Raw genomic sequence first — 14,826 nt, forward strand, 5'->3', positions numbered from 1 at the left:
ACAACCTCTGATTCCCCACCTCTGATACCCCATATCTGATTCCCCGCCTCTGTTTCACCGCCTCTGATTCCCCACCTCTGATTCCCAATATCTGATTCCCCGCCTCTGATTCCCCACCTCTGATTCCCCGCCTCTGATTCGCCAGCTATGATTCCCCGCCTCTTATTCCCCGCGTCTGAATCCCTGCCTCTGATTCCCCTCCTCTGATTCCACATCTCTGATTCACCACCTCTGATTCCCCGCATCTGATTCCCTGCCTCTGATTCCCCATCTCTGATTCCCCATCTCTGATTCCCCAATTCTGATTCCCCTCCTCTGATTCCCCGTGTTTGATTCCCTGCCTCTGATTCCCGTCCTCTGATTCCCCATCTCTGATTCACCGCCTTTTATTCGCCACCTCTGATTCGCCATATCTGATTCCCCGCCTCTGTTTCCCCGCCTCTGATTCCCCGCCTCTTATTCCCCATATCTCATTCCCCGCCTCTGAATCCCCATCTCTGATTCCCGGACTCTGATTCCCCACCTCTGATTCACCGCCTTTGATTCGCCACCTCTGATTCCCCAAATCTGATTCCCCGCCTCTGTTTCCCCGCCTCTGATTCCCCGCTTCTGATTCCCCGCGTCTGATTACCGGCCTCTGATTCCCCGCCTCTGATTCCCCATCTCTGATTCACAACCTCTGATTCCCCACCTCTGATTCCCCATATCTGATTCCCCACCTCTGATTCCCGGCCTCTTATTCCCGGCATCTGATTCCGGCCTCTGATTCCCGGCCTCTGATTCCCTGCTTCTGATTCTGATTCCCTGCCTCTGATTCCCCATCTCTGATTCCGCACATCTGATTCCCTGCCTCTGATTACCCCCCTCTGTTTCCCCGCCTCTGATTCCCCGCCTCTGTTTCCCAATATCTAAGTCCCCGCCTCTGATTCCCCAACTCTGATTCCCCACCTCTGATTCCCCAGCTCTGATTCCCCGCCTCTGATTCCCCGCATCTGATTCCCTGCATCTGATTCCAAGCCTCTGATTCCCTGCCTCTGATTCCCAACCTCTGATACCCCACCTCTGATTCCCCATATCTGATTCCCCGCCTCTGTTTCCCCGCCTCTGATCCCCACCTCTGTTTCCCCATATCTGATTCCCGGCCTCTGATTCCCCGCCTCTGATTCCCCGCCTCTGATTCCCTGCCTCTGATTCCCCATCTCCGATTCCGCACATCTGATTCCCTGCCTCTGATTCCCCGCCTCTGATTCCCCACCTCTGATTCCCCGCCTCTGATTCGCCAGCTATGATTCCCCGCCTCTTATTCCCCGCGTCTGATTCCCTGCCTCTGATTCCCCTCCTCTGATTCCACATCTCTGATTCACCACCTCTGATTCCCCGCGTCTGATTCCCTGCCTCTGATTCCCCATCTCTGAATCCCCATCTCTGATTCCCCAATTCTGATTCCCCTCCTCTGATTCCCCGTGTTTGATTCCCTGCCTCTGATTCCCGTCCTCTGATTCCCAATCTCTGATTCACCGCCTTTTATTCGCCACCTCTGATTCGCCATATCTGATTCCCCGCCTCTGTTTCCCCGCCTCTGATTCCCCGCCTCTTATTCCCCATATCTCATTCCCCGCCTCTGAATCCCCATCTCTGATTCCCGGACTCTGATTCCCCACCTCTGATTTCCGGCCTCTTATTCCCGGCATCTGATTCCGGCCTCTGATTCCCGGCATCTGATTCCCTGCTTCTGATTCTGATTCCCTGCCTTTGATTCCCCATCTCTGATTCCGCACATCTGATTCCCTGCCTCTGATTCCACATCTCTGATTCCCCATATCTGATTCCCCACCTCTGTTTCCCCGCCTCTGATTTCCCATATTGATTCCCTGCATCTGATTCCCTGCCTCTGATTCCCCAACTCTGATTCCCCGCCTCTGATTCCCCAGCTCTGATTCCCCTCCTCTGATTCCCCGTGTTTGATTCCCTGCCTCCGATTCCCGGCCTCTGATTCCCCATCTCTGATTCACCGCCTTTGATTCGCCACCTCTGATTCCCCAAATCTGATTCCCCGCCTCTGTTTCCCCGCCTCTGATTCCCCGCTTCTGATTCCCCGCGTCTGATTACCGGCCTCTGATTCCCCGCCTCTGATTCCCCATCTCTGATTCACAACCTCTGATTCCACACCTCTGATTCCCCATATCTGATTCCCCACCTCTGATTCCCGGCCTCTTATTCCCGGCATCTGATTCCGGCCTCTGATTCCCGGCCTCTGATTCCCTGCTTCTGATTCTGATTCCCTGCCTCTGATTCCCCATCTCTGATTCCGCACATCTGATTCCCTGCCTCTGATTACCCCCCCTCTGTTTCCCCGCCTCTGATTCCCCGCCTCTGTTTCCCAATATCTAAGTCCCCGCCTCTGATTCCCCAACTCTGATTCCCCACCTCTGATTCCCCAGCTCTGATTCCCCGCCTCTGATTCCCCGCATCTGATTCCCTGCATCTGATTCCAAGCCTCTGATTCCCTGCCTCTGATTCCCAACCTCTGATACCCCACCTCTGATTCCCCATATCTGATTCCCCGCCTCTGTTTCCCCGCCTCTGATTCCCCACCTCTGTTTCCCCATATCTGATTCCCGGCCTCTGATTCCCCGCCTCTGAATTCCCGCCTCTGATTCCCTGCCTCTGATTCCCCATCTCCGATTCCGCACATCTGATTCCCTGCCTCTGATTCCCCGCCTCTGATTCCCCACCTCTGATTCCCTGCCTCTGATTCCCAACCTCTGATTCCCCACCTCTGATTCCCCATATCTGATTCCCCGCCTCTGTTTCCCCGCCTCTGATTCCCCTCCTCTGATTTCCCAACTCTAATTCCCCGCCTCTGATTCCCCAGCTCTGATTCCCCGTGTTTGATTCCCTGCCTCTGATTCCCTGCTCTGATTCACCATCTCTGTTTCACCGCCTTTGATTCGCCACCTCTGATTCCCCATATCTAATTCCCCGCCTCTGTTTCCCCGCCTCTGATTCCCTGCCTCTGATTCCCAACCTCTGATTCCACACCTCTGATTCCCCATGTCTGATTCCCCGCCTCTGTTTCCCCGCCTCTGATTCCCTGCCCCTGTTTCCCCATATCTGATTCCCTGCCTCTGATTCCCCAACTCTGATTCCCCGCCTCTGATTCCCCAGCTCTGATTCCCCGCCTCTGATTCCCCATCTCTGATTCACCGCCTTTGATTCGCCACCTCTGATTCCACATATCTGATTCCCCACCTCTGTTTCCCCGCCTCTGATTCCCCGCCTCTGATTCTCCATATCTCATTCCCCGCCTCTGAATCCCCATCTCTGATTCCCGGACTCTGATTCCCCACCTCTGATTCCCGGCCTCTTATTCCCAGCATCTGATTCCCGGCCTCTGATTCCCGGCCTCTGATTCCCCGCTTCTGATTCTGATTCCCTGCCTCTGATTCATCATCTCTGATTCCGCACATCTGATTCCCTGCCTCTGATTCCCCACCTCTGATTCCCCATATCGGATTTCCCGCCTCTGTTTCCCCATATCTAATTCCCAACCTCTGATGCCCCAACTCTGATTCCCTGCCTCTGATTCCCCGCGTTCTATTCCCTGCCTCTGATTCCCCGCCTGTGATTCCCCATCTCTGATTCACCACCTCTGATTCCCCACCTCTGATTCCCCATATCTAATTCCCCGCCTCTGTTTGCCCGCCTCTGATTCCCCGCCTCTGTTTCCCCATATCTGATTCCCCGCCTCTGAATCCCCAACTCTGATTCCCTGCCTCTGATTCCCCAGCTCTGATTCCCCGCCTTTGATTCCCCCCGTCTGATTCCCAGCCTCTGAATCCCCGTGTCTGATTTCCTGCCTCTGATTCCCCGCCTCTGATTCCCCATCTCTGATTCACAGCCTCTGATTCCCCACCTCTGATTCCCCATCTCTGATTCCGCACATCTGATTCCCTGCCTCTGATTCCCCGACTCTGATCCCCACCTCTGATTCCCCAGCTCTGATTCCCCGCCTCTGATTCCCCAACTCTGATTCCCCGCCTCTGATTCCCCAGCTCTGATTCCCCGCCTCTGATTCCCCGTGTTTGATTCCCTGCCTCTGATTCCCCGCCTCTGATTCCCCATCTTTGATTCAACGCCTTTGATTCGCCACCTCTGATTCCCATATCTGATTCCTCGCCTCTGTTTCCCCGCCTCTGATTCCCCGCCTCTGATTCCCCATATCTCATTCCCCGCCTCTGATTCCCCATCTCTGATTCCCGGACTCTGATTCCCCACCTCTGATTCCCGGCCTCCTATTCCCGGCATCTGATTCCGGCCTCTGATTCCCGGCCTCTGATTCCATGCTTCTGATTCCCCATCTCTGATTCCGCAAATCTAATTCCCTGCCTCTGATTCCCCACCTATGATTCCCCATATCTGATTCCCCGCCTCTGTTTCCCCACCTCTGATTCCCCGCCTCTGTTTCCCCATATCTAAGTCCCCGCCTCTGATTCCCCAACTTTGATTCCCCACCTCTGATTCCCCAGCTCTGATTCCCCGCCTCTGATTCCCCGCATCTGATTCCATGCATCTGATTCCCAGCCTCTGATTCCCAGCCTCTGATTCCCAACCTCTGATTCCCCACCTCTGATCCCCATATCTGATTCCCCGCCTCTGTTTCCCCGCCTCTGATTCCCCGCCTCTGTTTCCCCATATCTGATCCCCGCCTCTATTTGCCCGCCTCTGATTCCCCGCCTCTGTTTCCCCATATCTGATTCCCCGCCTCTGAATCCCCAACTCTGATTCCCTGCCTCTAATTTCCCAGCTCTGATTCCCCGCCTCTGATTCCCCGCGTCTGATTACCGGCCTCTGATTCCCCGCCTCTGATTCCCCATCTCTGATTCACAACCTCTGATTCCCCACCTCTGATACCCCATATCTGATTCCCCGCCTCTGTTTCACCGCCTCTGATTCCCCACCTCTGATTCCCAATATCTGATTCCCCGCCTCTGATTCCCCACCTCTGATTCCCCGCCTCTGATTCGCCAGCTATGATTCCCCGCCTCTTATTCCCCGCGTCTGATTCCCTGCCTCTGATTCCCCGCCTCTGATTCCACATCTCTGATTCACCACCTCTGATTCCCCGCGTCTGATTCCCTGCCTCTGATTCCCCATCTCTGATTCCCCATCTCTGATTCCCCAATTCTGATTCCCCTCCTCTGATTCCCCGTGTTTGATTCCCTGCCTCTGATTCCCGGCCTCTGCTTCCCCATCTCTGATTCACCGCCTTTGATTCGCCACCTCTGATTCGCCATATCAGATTCCCCGCCTCTGTTTCCCCGCCTCTGATTCCCCGCCTCTTATTCCCCATATCTCATTCCCCGCCTCTGAATCCCCATCTCTGATTCTCGGACTCTGATTCCCCACCTCTGATTTTCGGCCTCTTATTCCCAGCATCTGATTCCGGCCTCTGATTCCCGGCATCTGATTCCCTGCTTCTGATTCTGATTCCCTGCCTTTGATTCCCCATCTCTGATTCCGCACATCTGATTCCCTGCCTCTGATTCCCCATCTCTGATTCCCCATATCTGATTCCCCGCCTCTGTTTCCCCGCCTCTGATTCCCCGCCTCTGTTTCCCAATATCTAAGTCCCCGCCTCTGATTCCCCAGCTCTGATTCCCCGCCTCTGATTCCCCGCATCTGATTCCCTGCATCTGATTCCAAGCCTCTGATTCCCTGCCTCTGATTCCCAACCTCTGATTCCCCACCTCTGATTCCCCATATCTGATTCCCAGCCTCTGTTTCCCCGCCTCGTATTCCCCGCCTCTGTTTCCCCATATCTGATTCCTGGCCTCTGATTCCCCGCCTCTGATTCCCCGCCTCTGATTCCCTGCCTCTGATTCCCCATCTCCGATTCCGCACATCTGATTCCCTGCCTCTGATTCCCCGCCTCTGATTCCCCATCTCTGATTCACAACCTCTGATTCCCCACCTCTGATTCCCCATATCTGATTCCCCACCTCTGTTTCCCCGCCTCTGATTCCCCACCTCTGATTCCCAATATCTGATTCCCCGCCTCTGATTCCCCACCTCTGATTCCCCGCCTCTGATTCGCCAGCTATGATTCCCCGCCTCTGATTCCCCGCGTCTGATTCCCTGCCTCTGATTCCCCGCCTCTGATTCCACATCTCTGATTCACCACCTCTGATTCCCCGCGTCTGATTCCCCGCCTCTGATTCCCCATCTCTGATTCTCCATCTCTGATTCCCCAATTCTGATTCCCCGCCTCTGATTCCCCAGCTCTGATTCCTCGCCTCTGATTCCCTTCCTCTGATTCCCAACCTCTGATTCCCCACCTCTGATTTCCCATATTGATTCCCTGCATCTGATTCCCCGCCTCTGATTCCCCAACTCTGATTCCCCACCTCTGATTCCCCAGCTCTGATTCCCCGCCTCTGATTCCCCGTGTTTGATTCCCTGCCTCTGATTCCCGGCCTCTGATTCCCCGCCTCTGATTCCCCGCCTCTGATTCCCCGCGTCTGATTACCGGCCTCTGATTCCCCGCCTCTGATTCCCCATCTCTGATTCACAACCTCTGATTCCCCACCTCTGATTCCCCATATCTGATTCCCCACCTCTGATTCCCGGCCTCTTATTCCCGGCATCTGATTCCGGCCTCTGATTCCCGGCCTCTGATTCCCTGCTTCTGATTCTGATTCCCTGCCTCTGATTCCCCATCTCTGATTCCGCACATCTGATTCCCTGCCTCTGATTACCCCCCTCTGTTTCCCCGCCTCTGATTCCCCGCCTCTGTTTCCCAATATCTAAGTCCCCGCCTCTGATTCCCCAACTCTGATTCCCCACCTCTGATTCCGCAGCTCTGATTCCCCGCCTCTGATTCCCCGCATCTGATTCACTGCATCTGATTCCAAGCCTCTGATTCCCTGCCTCTGATTCCCAACCTCTGATTCCCCACCTCTGATTCCCCATATCTGATTCCCCGCCTCTGTTTCCCCGCCTCTGATTCCCCACCTCTGTTTCCCCATATCTGATTCCCGGCCTCTGATTCCCCACCTCTGATTCCCCGCCTCTGATTCCCTGCCTCTGATTCCCCATCTCCGATTCCGCACATCTGATTCCCTGCCTCTGATTCCCCGCCTCTGATTCCCCACCTCTGATTCCCTGCCTCTGATTCCCCACCTCTGATTCCCCATATCTGATTCCCCGCCTCTGCTTCCCCGCCTCTGATTCCCCTCCTCTGATTCCCTGCCCCTGTTTCCCCATCTGTTTCACCGCCTTTGATTCGCCACCTCTGATTCCCCATATCTGATTCCCCGCCTCTGTTTCCCCGACTCTGATTCCCTGCCTCTGATTCCCAACCTCTGATTCCACACCTCTGATTCCCCATATCTGATTCCCCGCCTCTGTTTCCCCGCCTCTGATTCCCTGCCCCTGTTTCCCCATATCTGATTCCCTGCCTCTGATTCCCCAACTCTGATTCCCCGCCTCTGATTTCCCGTGTTTGATTCCCTGCCTCTGATTCCCCACCCCTCATTCCCCATCTCTGATTCACCGCCTTTGATTCGCCACCTCTGATTCCACATATCTGATTCCCCACCTCTGTTTCCCCGCCTCTGATTCTCCGCCTCTGATTCTCCATATCTCATTCCCCGCCTCTGAATCCCCATCTCTGATTCCCAGACTCTGATTCCCCACCTCTGATTCCCGGCCTCTTATTCCCAGCATCTGATTCCCGGCCTCTGATTCCCGGCCTCTGATTCCCCGCTTCTGATTCTGATTCCCTGCCTCTGATTCCCCATCTCTGATTAGGCACATCTGATTCCCTGCCTCTGATTCCCCACCTCTGATTCCCCATATCGGATTTCCCGCCTCTGTTTCCCCATATCTAATTCCCAACCTCTGATGCCCCAACTCTGATTCCCTGCCTCTGATTCCCCGCGTTCTATTCCCTGCCTCTGATTCCCCGCCTGTGATTCCCCATCTCTGATTCACCACCTCTGATTCCCCACCTCTGATTCCCCATATCTAATTCCCCGCCTCTGTTTGCCCGCCTCTGATTCCCCGCCTCTGTTTCCCCATATCTGATTCCCCGCCTCTGAATACCCAACTCTGATTCCCTGCCTCTGATTCCCCAGCTCTGATTCCCCGCCTTTGATTCCCCCCGTCTGATTCCCAGCCTCTGAATCCCCGTGTCTGATTTCCTGCCTCTGATTCCCCGCCTCTGATTCCCCATCTCTGATTCACAGCCTCTGATTCCCCACCTCTGATTCCCCATCTCTGATTCCGCACATCTGATTCCCTGCCTCTGATTCCCCGACTCTGATCCCCACCTCTGATTCCCCAGCTCTGATTCCCCGCCTCTGATTCCCCAACTCTGATTCCCCGCCTCTGATTCCCCAGCTCTGATTCCCCGCCTCTGATTCCCCGTGTTTGATTCCCTGCCTCTGATTCCCCGCCTCTGATTCCCCATCTCTGATTCAACGCCTTTGATTCGCCACCTCTGATTCCCATATCTGATTCCTCGCCTCTGTTTCCCCGCCTCTGATTCCCCGCCTCTGATTCCCCATATCTCATTCCCCGCCTCTGATTCCCCATCTCTGATTCCCGGACTCTGATTCCCCACCTCTGATTCCCGGCCTCTTATTCCCGGCATCTGATTCCGGCCTCTGATTCCCGGCCTCTGATTCCATGCTTCTGATTCCCCATCTCTGATTCCGCAAATCTAATTCCCTGCCTCTGACTCCCCACCTATGATTCCCCATATCTGATTCCCCGCCTCTGTTTCCCCACCTCTGATTCCCCGCCTCTGTTTCCCCACCTCTGATTCCCCGCCTCTGTTTCCCCATATCTAAGTCCCCGCCTCTGATTCCCCAACTTTGATTCCCCACCTCTGATTCCCCAGCTCTGATTCCCCGCCTCTGATTCCCCGCATCTGATTCCATGCATCTGATTCCCAGCCTCTGATTCCCAGCCTCTGATTCCCAACCTCTGATTCCCCACCTCTGATCCCCATATCTGATTCCCCGCCTCTGTTTCCCCGCCTCTGATTCCCCGCCTCTGTTTCCCCATATCTGATCCCCGCCTCTATTTGCCCGCCTCTGATTCCCCGCCTCTGTTTCCCCATATCTGATTCCCCGCCTCTGAATCCCCAACTCTGATTCCCTGCCTCTAATTCCCCACCTCTGATTCCCCATATCTGATTCCCCGCCTCTGTTTCCCCGCCTCTTATTCACCGCCTCTGTTTCCCCATATCTAAGTCCCCGCCTCTGATTCCCCAACTTTGATTCCCCACCTCTGATTCCACAGCTCTGATTCCCCACCTCTGATTCCCCGCAAATGATTCCATGCATCTGATTCCCAGCCTCTGATTCCCAGCCTCTGATTCCCAACCTCTGATTCCCCACCTCTGATTCCCTATATCTGATTCCCCGCCTCTGTTTCCCCGCCTATGATTCCCCGCCTCTGATTCCCCATATCTGATTCCCCGCCTCTGTTTCCCCGCCTCTGATTCCCCACCTCTGATTCCCAATATCTGATTCCCCGCCTCTGATTCCCCACCTCTGATTCCCCATATCTGATTCCCCGCCTCTGTTTCCCCGCCTCTGATTCCCCACCTCGGATTCCCAATATCTGATTCCCCGCCTCTGATTCCCCACCTCTGATTCCCCGCCTCTGATTCGCCAGCTATGATTCCCCGCCTCTGATTCCCCGCGTCTGATTCCCTGCCTCTGATTCCCCACCTCTGATTCCACATCTCTGATTCACCACCTCTGATTCCCCGCGTCTGATTCCCCGCCTCTGATTCCCCATCTCTGATTCCCCATCTCTGATTCCCCAATTCTGATTCCCCGCCTCTGATTCCCCAGCTCTGATTCCTCGCCTCTGATTCCCTTCCTCTGATTCCCAACCACTGATTCCCCACCTCTGATTTCCCATATTGATTCCCTGCATCTGATTCCCCGCCTCTGATTCCCCAACTCTGATTCCCCGCCTCTGATTCCCCAGCTCTGATTCCCCGCCTCTGATTCCCCGTGTTTGATTCCCTGCCTCTGATTCCCGGCCTCTGATTCCCCATCTCTGATTCACCGCCTTTGATTCTCCACCTCTGATTCCCCAAATCTGATTCCCCGCCTCTGTTTCCCCACCTCTGATTCCCCGCCTCTGATTCCCCGCGTCTGATTACCGGCCTCTGATTCCCCGCCTCTGATTCCCCATCTCTGATTCACAACCTCTGATTCCCCACCTCAGATTCCCCATATCTGATTCCCCACCTCTGATTCCCGGCCTCTTATTCCCGGCATCTGATTCCGGCCTCTGATTCCCGGCCTCTGATTCCCTGCTTCTGATTCTGATTCCCTGCCTCTGATTCCCCATCTCTGATTCCGCACATCTGATTCCCTGCCTCTGATTACCCCCCTCTGTTTCCCCGCCTCTGATTCCCCGCCTCTGTTTCCCAATATCTAAGTCCCCGCCTCTGATTCCCCAACTCTGATTCCCCACCTCTGATTCCCCAGCTCTGATTCCCCGCCTCTGATTCCCCGCATCTGATTCCCTGCATCTGATTCCAAGCCTCTGATTCCCTGCCTCTGATTCCCAACCTCTGATTCCCCACCTCTGATTCCCCATATCTGATTCCCCGCCTCTGTTACCCCGCCTCTGATTCCCCACCTCTGTTTCCCCATATCTGATTCCCGGCCTCTGATTCCCCGCCTCTGATTCCCCGCCTCTGATTCCCTGCCTCTGATTCCCCATCTCGATTCCGCACATCTGATTCCCTGCCTCTGATTCCCCGCCTCTGATTCCCCACCTCTGATTCCCTGCCTCTGATTCCCAACCTCTGATTCCCCACCTCTGATTCCCCATATCTGATTCCCCGCCTCTGTTTCCCCGCCTCTGATTCCCCTCCTCTGATTCCCCAACTCTAATTCCCCGCCTCTGATTCCCCAGCTCTGATTCCCCGTGTTTGATTCCCTGCCTCTGATTCCCTGCCCTGATTCCCCATCTCTGTTTCACCGCCTTTCATTCGCCACCTCTGATTCCCCATATCTGATTCCCCGCCTCTGTTTCCCCGCCTCTGATTCCCTGCCTCTGATTCCCAACCTCTGATTCCACACCTCTGATTCCCCATATCTGATTCCCCGCCTCTGTTTCCCCGCCTCCGATTCCCTGCCCCTGTTTCCCCATATCTGATTCCCTGCCTCTGATTCCCCAACTCTGATTCCCCGCCTCTGATTCCCCAGCTCTGATTCTCCGCCTCTGATTTCCCGTGTTTGATTCCCTGCCTCTGACTCCCCGCCTCTGATTCCCCATCTCTGATTCACCGCCTTTGATTCGCCACCTCTGATTCCACATATCTGAGTCCCCACCTCTGTTTCCCCGCCTCTGATTCCCCGCCTCTGATTCTCCATATCTCATTCCCCGCCTCTGAATCCCCATCTCTGATTCCTGGACTCTGATTCCCCACCTCTGATTCCCGGCCTCTTATTCCCAGCATCTGATTCCCGGCCTCTGATTCCCGGCCTCTGATTCCCCGCTTCTGATTCTGATTCACTGCCTCTGATTCCCCATCTCTGATTCCGCACATCTGATTCCCTGCCTCTGATTCCCCACCTCGATTCCCCATATCGGATTTCCCGCCTCTGTTTCCCCATATCTAATTCCCCGCCTCTATTTCCCCACCTCTGATGCCCCAACTCTGATTCCCTGCCTCTGATTCCCCGCGTTCTATTCCCTGCCTCTGATTCCCCGCCTGTGATTCCCCATCTCTGATTCACCACCTCTGATTCCCCACCTCTGATTCCCCATATCTAATTCCCCGCCTCTGTTTGCCCGCCTCTGATTCCCCGCCTCTGTTTCCCCATATCTGATTCCCCGCCTCTGAATCCCCAACTCTGATTCCCTGCCTCTGATTCCCCAGCTCTGATTCCCCGCCTTTGATTCCCCCCGTCTGATTCCCAGCCTCTGAATCCCCGTGTCTGATTTCCTGCCTCTGATTCCCCGCCTCTGATTCCCCATCTCTGATTCACAGCCTCTGATTCCCCACCTCTGATTCCCCATCTCTGATTCCGCACATCTGATTCCCTGCCTCTGATTCCCCGACTCTGATCCCCACCTCTGATTCCCCAGCTCTGATTCCCCGCCTCTGATTCCCCAACTCTGATTCCCCGCCTCTGATTCCCCAGCTCTGATTCCCCGCCTCTGATTCCCCGTGTTTGATTCCCTGCCTCTGATTCCCCGCCTCTGATTCCCCATCTCTGATTCAACGCCTTTGATTCGCCACCTTTGATTCCCCATATCTGATTCCTCGCCTCTGTTTCCCCGCCTCTGATTCCCCGCCTCTGATTCCCCATATCTCATTCCCCGCCTCTGATTCCCCATCTCTGATTCCCGGACTCTGAATCCCCACCTCTGATTCCCGGCCTCTTATTCCCGGCATCTGATTCCGGCCTCTGATTCCCGGCCTCTGATTCCATGCTTCTGATTCCCCATCTCTGATTCCGCAAATCTAATTCCCTGCCTCTGATTCCCCACCTCTGATTCCCCATATCAGATTCCCCGCCTCTGTTTCCCCACCTCTGATTCCCCGCCTCTGTTTCCCCATATCTAAGTCCCCGCCTCTGATTCCCCAACTTTGATTCCCCACCTCTGATTCCCCAGCTCTGATTCCCCGCCTCTGATTCCCCGCATCTGATTCCATGCATCTGATTCCCAGCCTCTGATTCCCAGCCTCTGTTTCCCCGCCTCGTATTCCCCGCCTCTGTTTCCCCATATCTGATTCCTGGCCTCTGATTCCCCGCCTCTGATTCCCCGCCTCTGATTCCCTGCCTCTGATTCCCCATCTCCGATTCCGCACATCTGATTCCCTGCCTCTGATTCCCCACCTCTGATTCCCCATCTCTGATTCACAACCTCTGATTCCCCACCTCTGATTCCCCATATCTGATTCCCCACCTCTGTTTCCCCGCCTCTGATTCCCCACCTCTGATTCCCAATATCTGATTCCCCGCCTCTGATTCCCCACCTCTGATTCCCCGCCTCTGATTCGCCAGCTATGATTCCCCGCCTCTGATTCCCCGCGTCTGATTCCCTGCCTCTGATTCCCCGCCTCTGATTCCACATCTCTGATTCACCACCTCTGATTCCCCGCGTCTGATTCCCCGCCTCTGATTCCCCATCTCTGATTCTCCATCTCTGATTCCCCAATTCTGATTCCCCGCCTCTGATTCCCCAGCTCTGATTCCTCGCCTCTGATTCCCTTCCTCTGATTCCCAACCTCTGATTCCCCACCTCTGATTTCCCATATTGATTCCCTGCATCTGATTCCCCGCCTCTGATTCCCCAACTCTGATTCCCCACCTCTGATTCCCCAGCTCTGATTCCCCGCCTCTGATTCCCCGTGTTTGATTCCCTGCCTCTGATTCCCGGCCTCTGATTCCCCGCCTCTGATTCCCCGCCTCTGATTCCCCGCGTCTGATTACCGGCCTCTGATTCCCCGCCTCTGATTCCCCATCTCTGATTCACAACCTCTGATTCCCCACCTCTGATTCCCCATATCTGATTCCCCACCTCTGATTCCCGGCCTCTTATTCCCGGCATCTGATTCCGGCCTCTGATTCCCGGCCTCTGATTCCCTGCTTCTGATTCTGATTCCCTGCCTCTGATTCCCCATCTCTGATTCCGCACATCTGATTCCCTGCCTCTGATTACCCCCCTCTGTTTCCCCGCCTCTGATTCCCCGCCTCTGTTTCCCAATATCTAAGTCCCCGCCTCTGATTCCCCAACTCTGATTCCCCACCTCTGATTCCGCAGCTCTGATTCCCCGCCTCTGATTCCCCGCATCTGATTCACTGCATCTGATTCCAAGCCTCTGATTCCCTGCCTCTGATTCCCAACCTCTGATTCCCCACCTCTGATTCCCCATATCTGATTCCCCGCCTCTGTTTCCCCGACTCTGATTCCCTGCCTCTGATTCCCAACCTCTGATTCCACACCTCTGATTCCCCATATCTGATTCCCCGCCTCTGTTTCCCCGCCTCTGATTCCCTGCCCCTGTTTCCCCATATCTGATTCCCTGCCTCTGATTCCCCAACTCTGATTCCCCGCCTCTGATTTCCCGTGTTTGATTCCCTGCCTCTGATTCCCCACCCCTCATTCCCCATCTCTGATTCACCGCCTTTGATTCGCCACCTCTGATTCCACATATCTGATTCCCCACCTCTGTTTCCCCGCCTCTGATTCTCCGCCTCTGATTCTCCATATCTCATTCCCCGCCTCTGAATCCCCATCTCTGATTCCCAGACTCTGATTCCCCACCTCTGATTCCCGGCCTCTTATTCCCAGCATCTGATTCCCGGCCTCTGATTCCCGGCCTCTGATTCCCCGCTTCTGATTCTGATTCCCTGCCTCTGATTCCCCATCTCTGATTAGGCACATCTGATTCCCTGCCTCTGATTCCCCACCTCTGATTCCCCATATCGGATTTCCCGCCTCTGTTTCCCCATATCTAATTCCCAACCTCTGATGCCCCAACTCTGATTCCCTGCCTCTGATTCCCCGCGTTCTATTCCCTGCCTCTGATTCCCCGCCTGTGATTCCCCATCTCTGATTCACCACCTCTGATTCCCCACCTCTGATTCCCCATATCTAATTCCCCGCCTCTGTTTGCCCGCCTCTGATTCCCCGCCTCTGTTTCCCCATATCTGATTCCCCGCCTCTGAATACCCAACTCTGATTCCCTGCCTCTGATTCCCCAGCTCTGATTCCCCGCCTTTGATTCCCCCCGTCTGATTCCCAGCCTCTGAATCCCCGTGTCTGATTTCCTGC

The sequence above is a fragment of the Narcine bancroftii genome, chromosome 7 (genome assembly GCF_036971445.1).
Source record: "Narcine bancroftii isolate sNarBan1 chromosome 7, sNarBan1.hap1, whole genome shotgun sequence".
Lineage (NCBI taxonomy): Eukaryota > Metazoa > Chordata > Chondrichthyes > Torpediniformes > Narcinidae > Narcine > Narcine bancroftii.